This window comes from Mustelus asterias, chromosome 16, assembly GCF_964213995.1.
Source record: "Mustelus asterias chromosome 16, sMusAst1.hap1.1, whole genome shotgun sequence".
Classification (NCBI taxonomy): Eukaryota; Metazoa; Chordata; class Chondrichthyes; order Carcharhiniformes; family Triakidae; genus Mustelus; species Mustelus asterias.
This window is the reverse complement of record NC_135816.1, coordinates 102,161,463-102,176,176: the sequence shown is the minus strand read 5'-3', so window position 1 is coordinate 102,176,176 and position 14,714 is coordinate 102,161,463. Positions and strand designations below refer to the sequence as shown.

Below are 14,714 nucleotides of genomic sequence, written 5' to 3'. Positions count from 1 at the left end.
GCACTGTCAGAGGGTCAGTGCTGAGGGAGTGCCACACTCTCAGTGGGTCAGTGCTGAGGGAGTGCCACACTGTCAGCGTATCAGTACTGAGGGAGTGCTGCACTGTCAGAGGGTCAGTGCTGAGGGAGCGCTGCACCGCCAGAGGGTCAGTGCTGAGGGAGTGCCGCACTGTTGGAGGGTCAGCACTGAGGGAGTGCTGCACTGTCAGTGGGTCAGTACTGAGCGAGTGGCGCATTGTCAGAGGGTCAGTGCTGAGAAAGTGCTGCACTGTCCGAGCGTCAGTACTGAGGGAGTGCTGCACTGTCTGAGGGGTACTACTGAGGGAGCGCTGCACTGTCAGAGCGTCATAACTGAGGAAGAGCCGCACTGTCAGAGGGTCAGTACTGAGAGCCACACTGTCAGAGGGTTAGTACAGTGGGAGTCCCGCACTGTCAGATAGTCAATACTGAGTGAGTGCTGCACTGTCAGACGGTCAGTACTGAGGGAGTGCTGCACTGTCAGAGGATCAGTGCTGAGGGAGTGCTGTACTGTCAGACGGTCAGTGCTGAGGGAGTGCTGCACTTTGAGAGGGTCAGTACTCAGGGAGCGCAGCGCTGTCATTGGTTCAGCACTGATGGCGTGCGGCACTGTCAGGGGGTCAGTACTCAGGGTGTGCCGCATTGGTGGAGGGACAGTCCAGAGAAAGCCCTGCAGGGTCATTACTTTGGGTGTGCCGCACTTCGGACTGTCAGTACTGAGGGAGCCCTGCACTATTAGAGGGTCATTACTGACGGAGTGCTGCACTGTTTGAGGGTCAGTAATGAGGGAGTGCTCCACTGTTCGAGGGTCAGAACTGAGGGAGCTCCGCAGTGTCAGAGGGTCAGAACTGAGGGAGTCCTGCACTGTTTTGGGTCAGTACTGAGGGAGTCCCACACTGTCAGAGGGTTAGTACTGTGGGAGTCCCGCACTGTCAGATGGTCAATACTGAGGGAGGGAGTGCCTCACTGTCAAATGGTCAGGACTGAGAGAATGCTGCACTGTCGGACGGTTAGTACTGAGTGAGTGCTGGGCCGTCAGATGGTCAGTGTTGAGGGAGCGCTGCATTGTCAGAATATCAGGACTGAGGAAGTGCCGCACTGTCAGAGGGATTGCAATGATGGAATGTTGCACTGTCAGTGGAAAATTAGTGGGGTGTTCTGCACTGTCAGAGGGTCAGTACTCAGGGTGTGTGGCACTGTCACTGGGTCAATATTCAGGGTGTGTTTCACTGTCGGAAGGTTAGTAGGGAAGTAACACAGTATATTCTGAGCTGATGTTCTCTTGGGCAGTTGATGGGACCAGCTCCAGAAAGGATATGAAACCCAAAACCTTCTCAGTCAAACTCGGAGGGAGCGAGTGAAACACACAACGTGAAAATAATAGGCGAAGTGCCTTTAACAACGATGTAAGAGAGCAAACAGCATTCTCAGTTTAACATTTCATTTATTAGCTGATCTTTCTCTGACTTCAATCAATAACACTGCCCAAAGTGCTCCCTTCAAATGGAATGTGGCTGAGGAATGTTTGTTTCTGAGAATCAGATGATTACAATGTATATTCCCCATGCAAGGCAGAACAATGATGTTTTCACACAAACATGCACAGATCTCGATGTGAATGATGACGGTCGTATCGTGAATCAATCACGGTAGCACAGTGGTTAGCACTGCTGCTTCACAGCTCCAGGGTCCCGGGTTTGATGCTCGGGTCACTGTCTGTGTGGAGTTTGCATATTCTCCTCGTGTCTGCGTGGGTTTCCTCCGGGTGCTCCGGTTTCCTCCCACAGTCCAAAGATGTGCGGGTTAGGCTGATTGGCCAGGTTAAAAATTGTCCTGGGATGCGTAGGTTAGAGGGATTAGTGGGTAAGTATGTGGGGTGGGATTGTGGTCGGTGCAGGCTCGATGGGCCGAATGGCCTCCTTCTGCACTGTCGGGTTTCTATGATTACAGTTGACTTTTAGTAAACAAGGTATTCCAGGGAAGGGTGCTGCAGCGAATGACATTCACTCACTCGGCCATTCAGTCCTTTGTAGCTGTGCTGGTTGTGTGCAATGTCCATACCATTACTCACAATCCCTTTTCTCTATCCATATGTCCTTCGAAATGTTTTCCTTCTCCATTGTACACAATTCCCTTTCGAAAGATAATGTTGAATCTTATTTGAGAATCGCAGCAAGTCACTGAATCAAATCATTTCCCATATTCGTCCCAATTGTTTCCTGTCGGGTGATCCGTATTCTGAATCCTTTTTAACGAGCGCTGCACTGTCAGAGGGTCAGTGCGGAGGGAGTGCCGCACTGCCAGAGGGTCAGTGCTGAGGGGGTGCCGCACTGTCAGAGGGTCAGAACTGAGGGAGTGCCGCACTGTCAGAGGGTCAGTACTGAGGGAGTGCCGCACTGTCAGAGGGTCAGTACTGAGGGAGTCCTGCACCTTCAGAGGGTCAGTGCTGAGGGAGCGCTGCACTGTCAGAGCGTCAGTATTGAGAGAGTCCTGCACTGTCAGAGGGTCAGTGTTGAGGGAGTGCAGCACTGTCAGAGGGTCAGTACTGAGGGACTCCTGCACCTTCAGAAGGTCAGTCCTGAGGGAGCGCTGCACTGTCAGAGGGTCAGTACTGAGGGAGTGCTGCACTGTCGGAGGATTGGTACTGAGGGAGTGCTGAACTGTCAGAGGATCAGTGCTGAGGGAGTGCTGCACTCATGGGGGACCCCCATGACTTGCCTGGGCTTACAAAATCTCACTAACTGTCCTGGCTGGAGACAATACACATCTCTTTAACCTGTGCTTAACCCTCTCTCCACTCACATTGTCTGTACCTTTAAGACTTGATTACATGTAAAGACTCGCATTCCAACCATTATTTTGTAAATTGATTTTGTGTCTTTATATGGACTGTTTGTGAACAGAACTCCCACTCACCTGATGAAGGGGCAGCGGTCCGAAAGCTTGTGGCTTGTGCGACCAAATAAACCTGTTGGACTTTAACCTGCTGTTGTGAGACTTCTTACTGTGCTTACCCCAGTCCAACACCGGCATCTCCACATCAGAGGGTCAGTACACAGGGACTGCTGCACTGTTGGATGGTTAGTGCTTGTGGTGAACCATTGTTGGTTACCACCAGGAGTGCTGAGCCAAGGTTTGGCCAGTGCTATGAGTCTGTAGATACGTTACAGTTGGGGTTAGGGTTGGGCTGTTCTACCTGTTAATATAGTCCTATGGTACACCCAAGTTGGCTCCGCCTCCTGGGAGAGGTATAAAGGTCACTGCTCTGCCTGGTGACCCTTTAGTCTGGGATTGTATATTGTATATCGTAGCTCCGTTATTGTTGGCAATAAAAGCCTTTATTTCCCGAGTACATCCTGCCTCCCGTGTGATTTATCGGGCATTAATTTTATTGCCAACAAGTAAAATTTTTTTTTGAAAAAAAAAACAAAAGAAAACCATGGAGCAAATGCTGAAACCCGAACGGCTTATGTTGGACCCACGTGCGCCGGGAGCATCGAACACTTTCGACCACTGGTTGAGGTGTTTCCAAGATTACCTCGACGCCTCCACAGCGGTCAACAACGTCGCCGACAGGCTCCGGGTCCTCCACGCGAGGGGAAGCGACGCTGTACACTTAGCGATCCGTGAAGCCCCAGACTACAAAGGGGCGCAGTTGGCTCCGCCTCCTGGGAGAGGTATAAAGGTCACTGCTCTGCCTGGTGACCCTTTAGTCTGGGATTGTATATTGTATATAGTAGCTCCGTTATTGTTGGCAATAAAAGCCTTTATTTCCCGGGTACATCCTGCCTCCCGTGTGATTTATCGCACATCAGTGCTGAGGGAGCGCTGCACTGTCAGAGGGTCAGGACTGAGCGAGTGCCGCATTGTCAGGGTCAGTACTGAGGGAGTGCCGCACTGTCAATGGGTCAGTGCTGAGGGAGCTCCGCACTGTCAGGGTCAGTACTGAGGAAGTGCCGAACTGTCAGAGGGTCAGTGCTGAGTGAGTGCCGCACTGTCAGAGTGTCAGTGCTGAGGGAGTGCGGCACTGTCAGTGGTTCAATGCTGAGGGAGTGCCGCACTGTCAGATGGTCAGGACTGAGGGAGTGCCGCACTGTCAGAGGGTCAGTGCTGAGGGAGTGCCGCACTGTCAGATGGTCAGTACTGAGGGAGTTCCGCACTGTCAGATGGTCAGTGCTGAGGGAGTGCCGCACTGTCAGAGGGTCAGTACTGAGTGCCACACTGTCAGAGGGTTAGTACAGTGGGAATCCCGCACTGTCAGATTGTCAATACTGAGTGAGTGCTGCACTGTCAGACGGTCAGTACTGAGGGAGTGCTGTACTGTCAGACGGTCAGTGCTGAGGGAGTGCTGCACGTTGAGAGGGTCAGTACTCAGGGAGCGCAGCGCTGTCATTGGTTCAGCACTGATGGCGTGCGGCACTGTCAGGGGGTCAGTACTCAGGGTGTGCCGCATTGGTGGAGGGACAGTCCAGAGAAAGCCCTGCAGGGTCATTACTTTGGGTGTGCCGCACTTCGGACTGTCAGTACTGAGGGAGCCCTGCACTATTAGAGGGTCATTACTGACGGAGTGCTGCACTGTTTGAGGGTCAGTAATGAGGGAGTGCTCCACTGTTCGAGGGTCAGAACTGAGGGAGCTCCGCAGTGTCAGAGGGTCAGAACTGAGGGAGTCCTGCACTGTTTTGTGTTAGTACTGAGGGAGTCCCACACTGTCAGAGGGTTAGTACTGTGGGAGTCCCGCACTGTCAGATGGTCAATACTGAGGGAGGGAGTGCCTCACTGTCAAATGGTCAGGACTGAGAGAATGCTGCACTGTCGGACGGTTAGTACTGAGTGAGTGCTGGGCCGTCAGATGGTCAGTGTTGAGGGAGCGCTGCATTGTCAGAATATCAGGACTGAGGAAGTGCCGCACTGTCAGAGGGATTGCAATGATGGAATGTTGCACTGTCAGTGGAAAATTAGTGGGGTGTTCTGCACTGTCAGAGGGTCAGTACTCAGGGTGTGTGGCACTGTCACTGGGTCAATATTCAGGGTGTGTTTCACTGTCGGAAGGTTAGTAGGGAAGGAACACAGTATATTCTGAGCTGATGTTCTCTTGGGCAGTTGATGGGACCAGCTCCAGAAAGGATATGAAACCCAAAACCTTCTCAGTCAAACTCGGAGGGAGCGAGTGAAACACACAACGTGAAAATAATAGGCGAAGTGCCTTTAACAACGATGTAAGAGAGCAAACAGCATTCTCAGTTTAACATTTCATTTATTAGCTGATCTTTCTCTGACTTCAATCAATAACACTGCCCAAAGTGCTCCCTTCAAATGGAATGTGGCTGAGGAATGTTTGTTTCTGAGAATCAGATGATTACAATGTATATTCCCCATGCAAGGCAGAACAATGATGTTTTCACACAAACATGCACAGATCTCGATGTGAATGATGACGGCCTTATCGTGAATCAATCACGGTAGCACAGTGGTTAGCACTGCTGCTTCACAGCTCCAGGGTCCCGGGTTTGATGCTCGGGTCACTGTCTGTGTGGAGTTTGCATATTCTCCTCGTGTCTGCGTGGGTTTCCTCCGGGTGCTCCGGTTTCCTCCCACAGTCCAAAGATGTGCGGGTTAGGCTGATTGGCCAGGTTAAAAATTGTCCTGGGATGCGTAGGTTAGAGGGATTAGTGGGTAAGTATGTGGGGTGGGATTGTGGTCGGTGCAGACTCGATGGGCCGAATGGCCTCCTTCTGCACTGTCGGGTTTCTATGATTACAGTTGACTTTTAGTAAACAAGGTATTCCAGGGAAGGGTGCTGCAGCGAATGACATTCACTCACTCGGCCATTCAGTCCTTTGTAGCTGTGCTGGTTGTGTGCAATGTCCATACCATTACTCACAATCCCTTTTCTCTATCCATATGTCCTTCGAAATGTTTTCCTTCTCGATTGTACACAATTCCCTTTGGAAAGATAATGTTGAATCTTATTTGAGAATCGCAGCAAGTCACTGAATCAAATCATTTCCCATATTCTTCCCAATTGTTTCCTGTCAGGTGATCCGCATTCTGAATCCTTTTTAACGAGCGCTGCACTGTCAGAGGGTCAGTGCGGAGGGAGTGCCGCACTGCCAGAGGGTCAGTGCTGAGGGGGTGCCGCACTGTCAGAGGGTCAGAACTGAGGGAGTGCCGCACTGTCAGAGGGTCAGTACTGAGGGAGTGTTGCACTGTCAGAGGGTCAGTACTGAGGGAGTGCTGCACTGTCAGACGGTCAGTACTGAGGGAGTGCTGCACTGTCAGACGGTCAGTGCTGAGGGAGTGCTGCACTGTCAGATGGTCAGTACTGAGGGAGTGCCGCACTGTCAGAGGGTTAGTACAGTGGGAGTCCCGCACTGTCAGATAGTCAATACTGAGTGAGTGCTGCACTGTCAGACGGTCAGTACTGAGGGAGTGCTGCACTGTCAGACGGTCAGTGCTGAGGGAGTGCTGCACTGTCAGACGGTCAGAACAATGGGTGTGTCCAATATCGGATTGTCAATATTGTGTTAGCGCTGCACAGTGAGAGAGTTTGTACTGATGGGGTGCTTCACTGTCAGAGTGTGAGTGCTGAAGGAAAGCTGCACTGTCAGCGATTTAGTATTGACGGATTGACACACTGTCAGAGGGTCAGTGCTGAGGGAGTTCCGCACTGTCAGAGGGTCAGTGCTGAGGGAATGCTGCACTGTCAGAGGGTCAGTGCTGAGGGAGTGCTGCACTGTCAGATGGTCAGTGCTGAGGGAGTGCCGCACTGTCAGAGGGTCTGTGCTGAGGGAATGCTGCACTGTCAGAGGGTCAGTGCTGAGGGAATGCTGCACTGTCAGAGGGTCACTGCTGAGGGAGTGCTGCACTGTCAGAGGGTCACTGCTGAGGGAGTGCTGCACTGTCAGATGGTCAGTACTGAAGGAGTGCCGCACTGTCACAGGGTCAGTGTATAGGGAGTTCCGCACCATCAGAGGGTTAGTGCTGAGGGAGTGCCGCACTGTCAGAAGGTCAGTACAGAGCGAACCCTGAATTGTCAGAGGGTCAGTGCAGTGGGAGTGCCGCACTGTCAGAGGGTCAGTACTGAGGGAGTGACGCACTGTCAGAATGTCAGAACAATGGGTGTGTCCAATATCGGATTGTCAATATTGAATTAGCGCTGCACAGTGTGAAAGTTAGTACTGATGGGGTGCTTCACTGTCAGAGTGTGAGTGCTGTCGGAAAGCTGCACTGTCAGTGGTTTAGTATTGAGGGATTGACGCACTGTCAGAGGGTCAGTGCTGAGGGAGTGCCGCACTGTCAGAGGGTCAGTGCTGAGGGAGTGCCGCACTGTCAGAGGGTCAGTGCTGAGGGAGTGCCGCACTGTCAGAGGGTCAGTGCTGAGGGAGTGCCGCACTGTCAGAGGGTCAGTGCTGAGGGAGTGCCGCACTGTCAGAGGGTCAATGCTGAGGGAGTGCCGCACTGTCAGAGGGTCAGTGCTGAGGGAGTGCCGCACTGTCAGAGGGTCAGTGCTGAGGGAGTGCCGCACTGTCAGAGGGTCAGTGCTGAGGGAGTGCCGCACTGTCAGAGGGTCAGTGCTGAGGGAGTGCCGCACTGTCAGAGGGTCAGTGCTGAGGGAGTGCCGCACTGTCAGAGGGTCAGTGCTGAGGGAGTGCCGCACTGTCAGAGGGTCAGTGCTGAGGGAGTGCCGCACTGTCAGAGGGTCAGTGCTGAGGGAGTGCCGCACTGTCAGAGGGTCAGTGCTGAGGGAGTGTCGCACTGTCAGAGGGTCAGTGCTGAGGGAGTGCCGCACTGTCAGAGGGTCAGTGCTGAGGGAGTGCCGCACTGTCAGAGGGTCAGTGCTGAGGGAGTGCCGCACTGTCAGTGGGTCAGTGCTGAGGGAGTGCCGCACTGTCAGAGGGTCAGTGCTGAGGGAGTGCCGCACTGTCAGAGGGTCAGTGCTGAGGGAGTGCCGCACTGTCAGAGGGTCAGTGCTGACGGAGTTGTTGACCCTCGTCATATAGTTGTTTCAGTGATTGCTCACCATGACTCCAAAGGAAGAAAATGTCATCGATGTAACTCGTGTATAGCATCGGTTGAAGGTCCTGCGCGGTGAAGAGGTCTTGTTCCAACTTGTGCATGAAGGTGTTGGCATACGAGGTGCGAATTTGGTTCCCATGGCTGTTCCGTGTGTCTGGATGAAGAACTGGACATTTCGTCCTTTGGACTCAAGGTGAACAATCACTGAAACAACTATATGATGACATCAACAAGTTCCATCCCACCATCAGACTCACCATGAACTACTCTCCGGAATCGGTTGCATTCTTGGACACACGCATCTCCATCAAGGACAGTCACCTCAGCACTTCACTATCCCACAAGCCCACAGATAACCACATGATGCTCCATTTCTCCAGCTGCCACCCGAGACACGTTAAAGAAGCCATCCCCTATGGACAAGCCCTCCGTATACACAGGATCTGCTCAGATGAGGAGGATCGCAACAGACACCTCCAGACGCTGAAAGATGCACTCATAAGAACAGAATATGGTGCTCGACTCATCAATCGACAGTTCCGACACGCCACAGTGAAAAACCGCACTGACCTCCTCAGAAGACAAACACGGGACACGATGGACAGAGGACCCTTCATCGTCCAGTACTTCCCCGGAGCGGAGAAGCTACGACATCTTCTCCGGAGCCTTCAACATGTCATTGATGAAGACAAACATCTCGCCAAGGCCATCCACATACCCCCACTTTCTGCCTTCAAACAACTGCACAACCTCAAACAGACCATTGTCTGCAGCAAACTACCCAGCCTTCAGGAGAACAGTGACCACGACACCACACAACCCTGCCACAGCAACCTCTGCAAGATGTGCCGGATCATTGACACGGATGCCATCATCTCACGTGAGAACACCATCCACCAGGTACATGGTACATACTCTTGCAACTCGGCCAACGTTGTCTACCTGATACGCTGCAGGGAAGGATGTCCCAAGGCATGGTACATTGGGGAGACCATGCAGACGCTATGACAACGGATGAATGAACACCGCTCAACAATCACCAGGCAAGACTGTTCTCTTCCTGTTGGGGAACACTTCAGCGGTCACGGGCATTCGGCCTCTGATATTCGGCGTTCTCCAAGGCGGCCTTCGCGACACACGACAGCGCAGAGTCACTGAGCAGAAACTGATAGCCAAGTTCTGCACACAAGAGGACGGCCTCAACCGGGATCTTGGGTTCATGTCACACTATCTGTAACCGCCACAACTTGCCTGGGCTTGCAAAATCTCACTAACTGTCCTGTCTGGAGACAATACACATCTCTTTAACCTGTGATTAACGCTCTCTCCATTCACATTCTCTGTCCGTTTCAGACTTGATTACTTTTAAAGACTCATATTCCAACCATTATTTTGTAAATTGAGTTTATGTCTTTATATGCCCTGTTTGTGAACAGAACTCCCACTTACCTGTCGAAGGAGCAGCGCTCCGAAAGCTAGTGGCATTTGCTAACAAATAAACCTGTTGGACTTTAACCTGGTGTTGTGAGACTTCTTACTGTGTTTACCCCAGTCCAACGCCGGCATCTCCACATCATGGCTACTGCAGCCCAGCAGACATAGTGGGCTTGGTGAACAATGCAAGGTTTCTGAAAGGGAAAGGGAAATTGAATGTCTGGCTCTTGCCAGTTGTGGATTCCTTTACCACCCAGGCCCCATCTCACCGAGCCGATGGAGTAACAGAATGTGTCGGCTGAAACGGTGGCAGAGTCGATAGCTCCCCAGATGATATTCCTGCTTTTCTCCTGTATTCCTGCTGTGTGCCATCTGTGTGCACGCTTGTGTCTCTGCAGTGTCTCTGCTCGGTGTTCAGGGTACAGTGTCCCCTCATTAAAGGGTTAACAAGGTGCATGATTTTGTTTCTCCCTCTGCCCAGGACTGCACGATCTGTATGGAAAATTTGACGGTTCCCTCGGGTTATAAGGAGACTCTCATCCAACCGATCGTCAAACCCGAGTTAGTGGGAAAACTATCCAAATGTGGACACAGTTTCCATGTGCTCTGTCTAGTTCGCCATGTACAATAATGGAAATAAGGTAAGAAACCCCTTCCCGGACTCATATCTCCACTTTATACCCAGTGTCAGCATCAAACACTCCCAAGGGCAGGTACAGTACGAGGTTAGATACAGAGTAAACCTCCCTCAACACTGTCCCCATCAAACACTCCCAGGACAGGTACAGCACGGGGATAGAAGCAGAGTAAAGCTCCCTCGGTAATACCGTAGCCTGTTCCAGTCCCTCATTGTTAACTCTTTCCCTGTAGGAAGCCTGCAGTGTCCCACCTGTATGACAATATATGGAGAGAAGACTGGGACTCAGCCTAGAGGGAAAATGGAATATCACACCATTCCTCATTCACTTCCCGGATATCCCGACTCTAAGACCATTCGCATCATCTGCAACATTCCACCTGGAATCCAGGTACGTGTTCTACTGCAGATCTTCGTTGTAGCACCCAAGATGTAACACTGTATTGTGTACACTCCACAACACCATCAAAAAATAATTCCCCACTCTGATATATCCCACATCCTCTCACTGTAACACTGATATATCCCACATCCCCTCACCATTACACTGATATATCCCACAACCCTCAGTGTTACACTGATATATCCCACATGCCCTCACTACAACACTGATATAGCCCACACCCTCACCGTTACACTGAATTTTCCCACACCACCTCACTGTTACACTGATATATCCCACATGCCCTCACTACAACACTGATATAGCCCACACCCTCACCGTTACACTGAATTTTCCCACACCACCTCACTGTTACACTGATATATCCCACACACCCTGACTGTAACACTGATATATCCCACACCCCCTGACTATCACATTGATATATCCCACACCCCCTGACTATAACACTGATATATCCCACACCCCCTCACCGTTACACTTATATATCCCACACCCCCTGACTACAACACTGATATATCCCACACCCCCTGACTATAACACTGATATATCCCACACCCCCCGACTATAACACTGATATATCCCACACCCCCTGACTATAACACTGATATATCCCACACCCCCTGACTATAACACTGATATATCCCACAACCCTCACTGTTACACTGATAAAGTTCACACCCGTTCAATGTAACACTGATATATTCCACACCCCCTGACTATTACACTGATATATCCCACAACACTCACTGTTATACTGATATATTCCACACCCCCTCACTGTTACACTGATATATTTCACACCCCCTCACTGTTACACTGATATATTTCACACCCCCTCACTGTAACACTGATATATCCCACACCCCCTGACTATAACACTGATATATCCCACACCCCCTGACTATAACACTGATATATCCCACACCCCCTGACTATAACACTGATATATCCCACACCCCGAGTATAACACTGATATATCCCACACCCCCTGACTATGACACTGATATATCCCACACCCCCTGACTATAACACTGATATATCCCACACCCCCTGACTATAACACTGATATATCCCACACCCCCTGAGTATAACACTGATATATCCCACACCCCCTGACTATAACACTGATATATCCCACACCCCCTGACTATTACACTGATATGTCCCACAACCCTCACTGTTAAACTAATATATCTTACATCCCCTCACCGTTACACCGATATATCCCACACCCCTCACTGTTACACTGATATATCCCACAACCCTCACTGTTACACTGATATATCCCACAACCCTCACTGTTAAACTGAGATATCCCAGAACCCTCACTGTTACACTGATATATCCCACAACCCTCACTGTTACACTGATATATCCCACAACCCTCACTGTTACACTGATATATCCCACAACCCTCACTGTTAAACTGAGATATCCCAGAACCCTCACTGTAACATTCTCTGATATATCCCACACCCCCTCAATGTTACACTGATATCTCCCACACTTCCTCACTGTAACACCCTGATATATTCCACACCCCTCACTATAACACTGATATATCCCACACCACCTCACTCTTACACTGATATATCCCACAACACTCACTGGAACACTGATATATTCCACACCCCCTGACTATAACACTTATATATCCCACATCCCCTCACCGTTACACTGACACATTCCACACCCCTCACTGTTACACTGGTATATTCCACAACCCTCACTGTAACATTCACTGATTTAACCCACACCCTCTCAATGTTACACTGGTGTATCGAAAACCTCCTCACTGTAACACTCTGACATATTCCACACCCTTCACTATAACACTGATATATCCCACAGCGCCTGACGATAACACTGATATATCCCACAACCCTCACCGTTACACTGATATATTCCACAACCCTAACTGTAACATTCTCTGATATATCGCATACCCCCTCAATGTTACACTGGTATATCCCACACCTCCTCACTATAACACTGATATATCCCACAATGCTCACTGTTACACTAATATATCCTACATTCCCTCACTATTACACTGATATATCCCACAGCCCTCACTGTTACACTCATACATTCCACAACCCTCACTGTAACATTCTCTGATATATCCTATACCCCTGATATACACTGATATAGACCATAGAACATAGAAAAAATACAGCGCAAACAGGCCCTTTGGCCCACAAGTTGCGCCGGTCATGTCCCTACCTACCTACGCTTGTATATAGGCTTACCGATAACCCTCAATCCTATTAAGTCCCATGTACTCATCCAGAAGACTCTTAAAAGACCCTATCGAGTTTGCCTCCACCACCACTGACGGCTGCCGATTCCACTCGCCCACCACCCTCTGAGTGAAAAACTTACCCCTGACACCTCCTCTGTACCTACTCCCCAACACCCTAAACCTGTGTCTTCTCGTAGCAGCTGTAAGGGGAAAAATACAAGGGAGCACACTTTAAAATGGCTGCCTGGCACATAAAGGGTTAACTGGGAAAGAAGCCAAAAAAGCAGACACAGGCTCCCACTGTTCAGAAATCACGTTAAGTCAAAACCTAACAGACAAGCCATTCCCAAATCAGACTGTGACTCATAGCAAACAAACACCTCAGGAAGCCAAGCCAAGGGTCAAAACATCTTTTAAGATAAGGAAACCCCGAAACAAAGAGCTTAGATTAACCTTAGGAAGCAGGAAAATATGAATGCGAGGAAACCAATTAGCACCTGAATGAGACGAAACTAACTATTGACATGAGGAAATGTACCCATTCATATTATGTTAAATGTCTATACCTGCTTGTACTTGCTTAAACATGAAGGGATGTACCCATTCATAAAATGTTAAATGTCTATACCGGCTTGTACTCACTTAAACGATGTGATAATGTTCGAATCACTGGTTTACCTATTGTGTAAAGGGTATAAAAATGAACTGCTCCCGACATACAACTGAGAGAAGGTTTGCTACAGACGTGTGCCTTGTCTCCACGGAGCTCCGTTTAATAAATCGTATTTTCTGAATCTCGAAGTCTGACTACTAGTAGATTTTTCCCACAACAAATGGCATAGTCGGCAAGGATCCTATTACTGGTGAGACCGATTGGCCACGGTCACAACCGGGGTAGAGATCGCGGAATCTGTGAGAGTCGGACTGGATCGGAACATACAGTTTATAAGGGGAAATATTTGTACTGTGTATTTGTGATAGTATTTTGTTATAGTGATAAGTACTAACTGCTGATAGTAATAAGTAACTGTAATTTGTGCTGATCGACAAAAGGACAAGGTAGTGCCTGTCTCAAAACCTCTGCCTTAGACTGGCTATTAAGAGCAGAAATCTGCCACGTGAAGGTCAGGAATTGAAGTGAGTGAGAGACACCAAGGGCACTAAAGGATTGTGAAGCACAAAAGGGCAGAAGTCGGTTTAACATCACCCTCTGTAGTGGCGAACGGACGCAGAGTTGCCATCTGATTGCATGAAAGTATTGAGAAGTTGAGAACTGTACTGTCAATGTTGTGAAAAGCGGGGCGGAACAGGAGTTTGATCAACTCTGACCTAAACCGAAATCCGGTGGAGAAGCACATTGTCGAAGTGGTAATCGTGGAAGCCGTGAGTATAACTTGAAACCCTGGAACGACAGTGAAACACGATGTGAGAATAGCAATAGTGGCCGGAGGTAGTGAAGCCCCGACGGGAGAGAGCACACTTTGCTAAAGAGTAGTAATAGTGGCCGGGGGTAGTGAAGTCCCTATGGTAGTTAGCACACTTTAGTAAAGAATAATCGTGGCCGGGGTTAGTGAAATCTGCGAAATGGCAGATAGTGAAGTTAAAAGGGGATCTGCAGGTTCCCTGATTGAAATCTACATGACAGACAGGAAGGAGTTAATAAAGAGAATGCAAAAGGATGGCTGGGATACTTCTCAAACCTTAGAGCAGCAGAGAAAGTGGATAGATAAAAAAAAAAAGAAACAGAACGAAGAAAATAGGAATAATGTGAACACAATCTGCAGAAGCCTGTTTGTTCCTGTGGAATGTTTGCTCCAGGCAGTGGGTGCAGTGCATTGCACCTTGGTTTAGCCTCAGGGGGCTGGGAGAGTGTTAAAACTGTTAAAGATTAAAGTGATAAGATTTCTTGAATTTACTTCTGTTTTGAGTTAATTACAGTTTGGAAGAAAGAAGAATAAA

The 14,714-nt window shown here is 49.6% G+C and overlaps 1 protein-coding gene and 1 pseudogene across 1 annotated transcript in view; both read left to right on the top strand.

The window, feature by feature from the left end:
- Nucleotides 1-14,714, top strand: part of LOC144505328 (cystatin-B-like) — a 339,685-nt gene that overhangs the window by 264,717 nt on the left and 60,254 nt on the right. The gene's annotated exons all lie outside the window — the stretch shown is intronic.
- LOC144505423 (E3 ubiquitin-protein ligase DTX4-like) overlaps nucleotides 1-14,714 on the top strand; it is a 120,184-nt pseudogene that overhangs the window by 74,516 nt on the left and 30,954 nt on the right.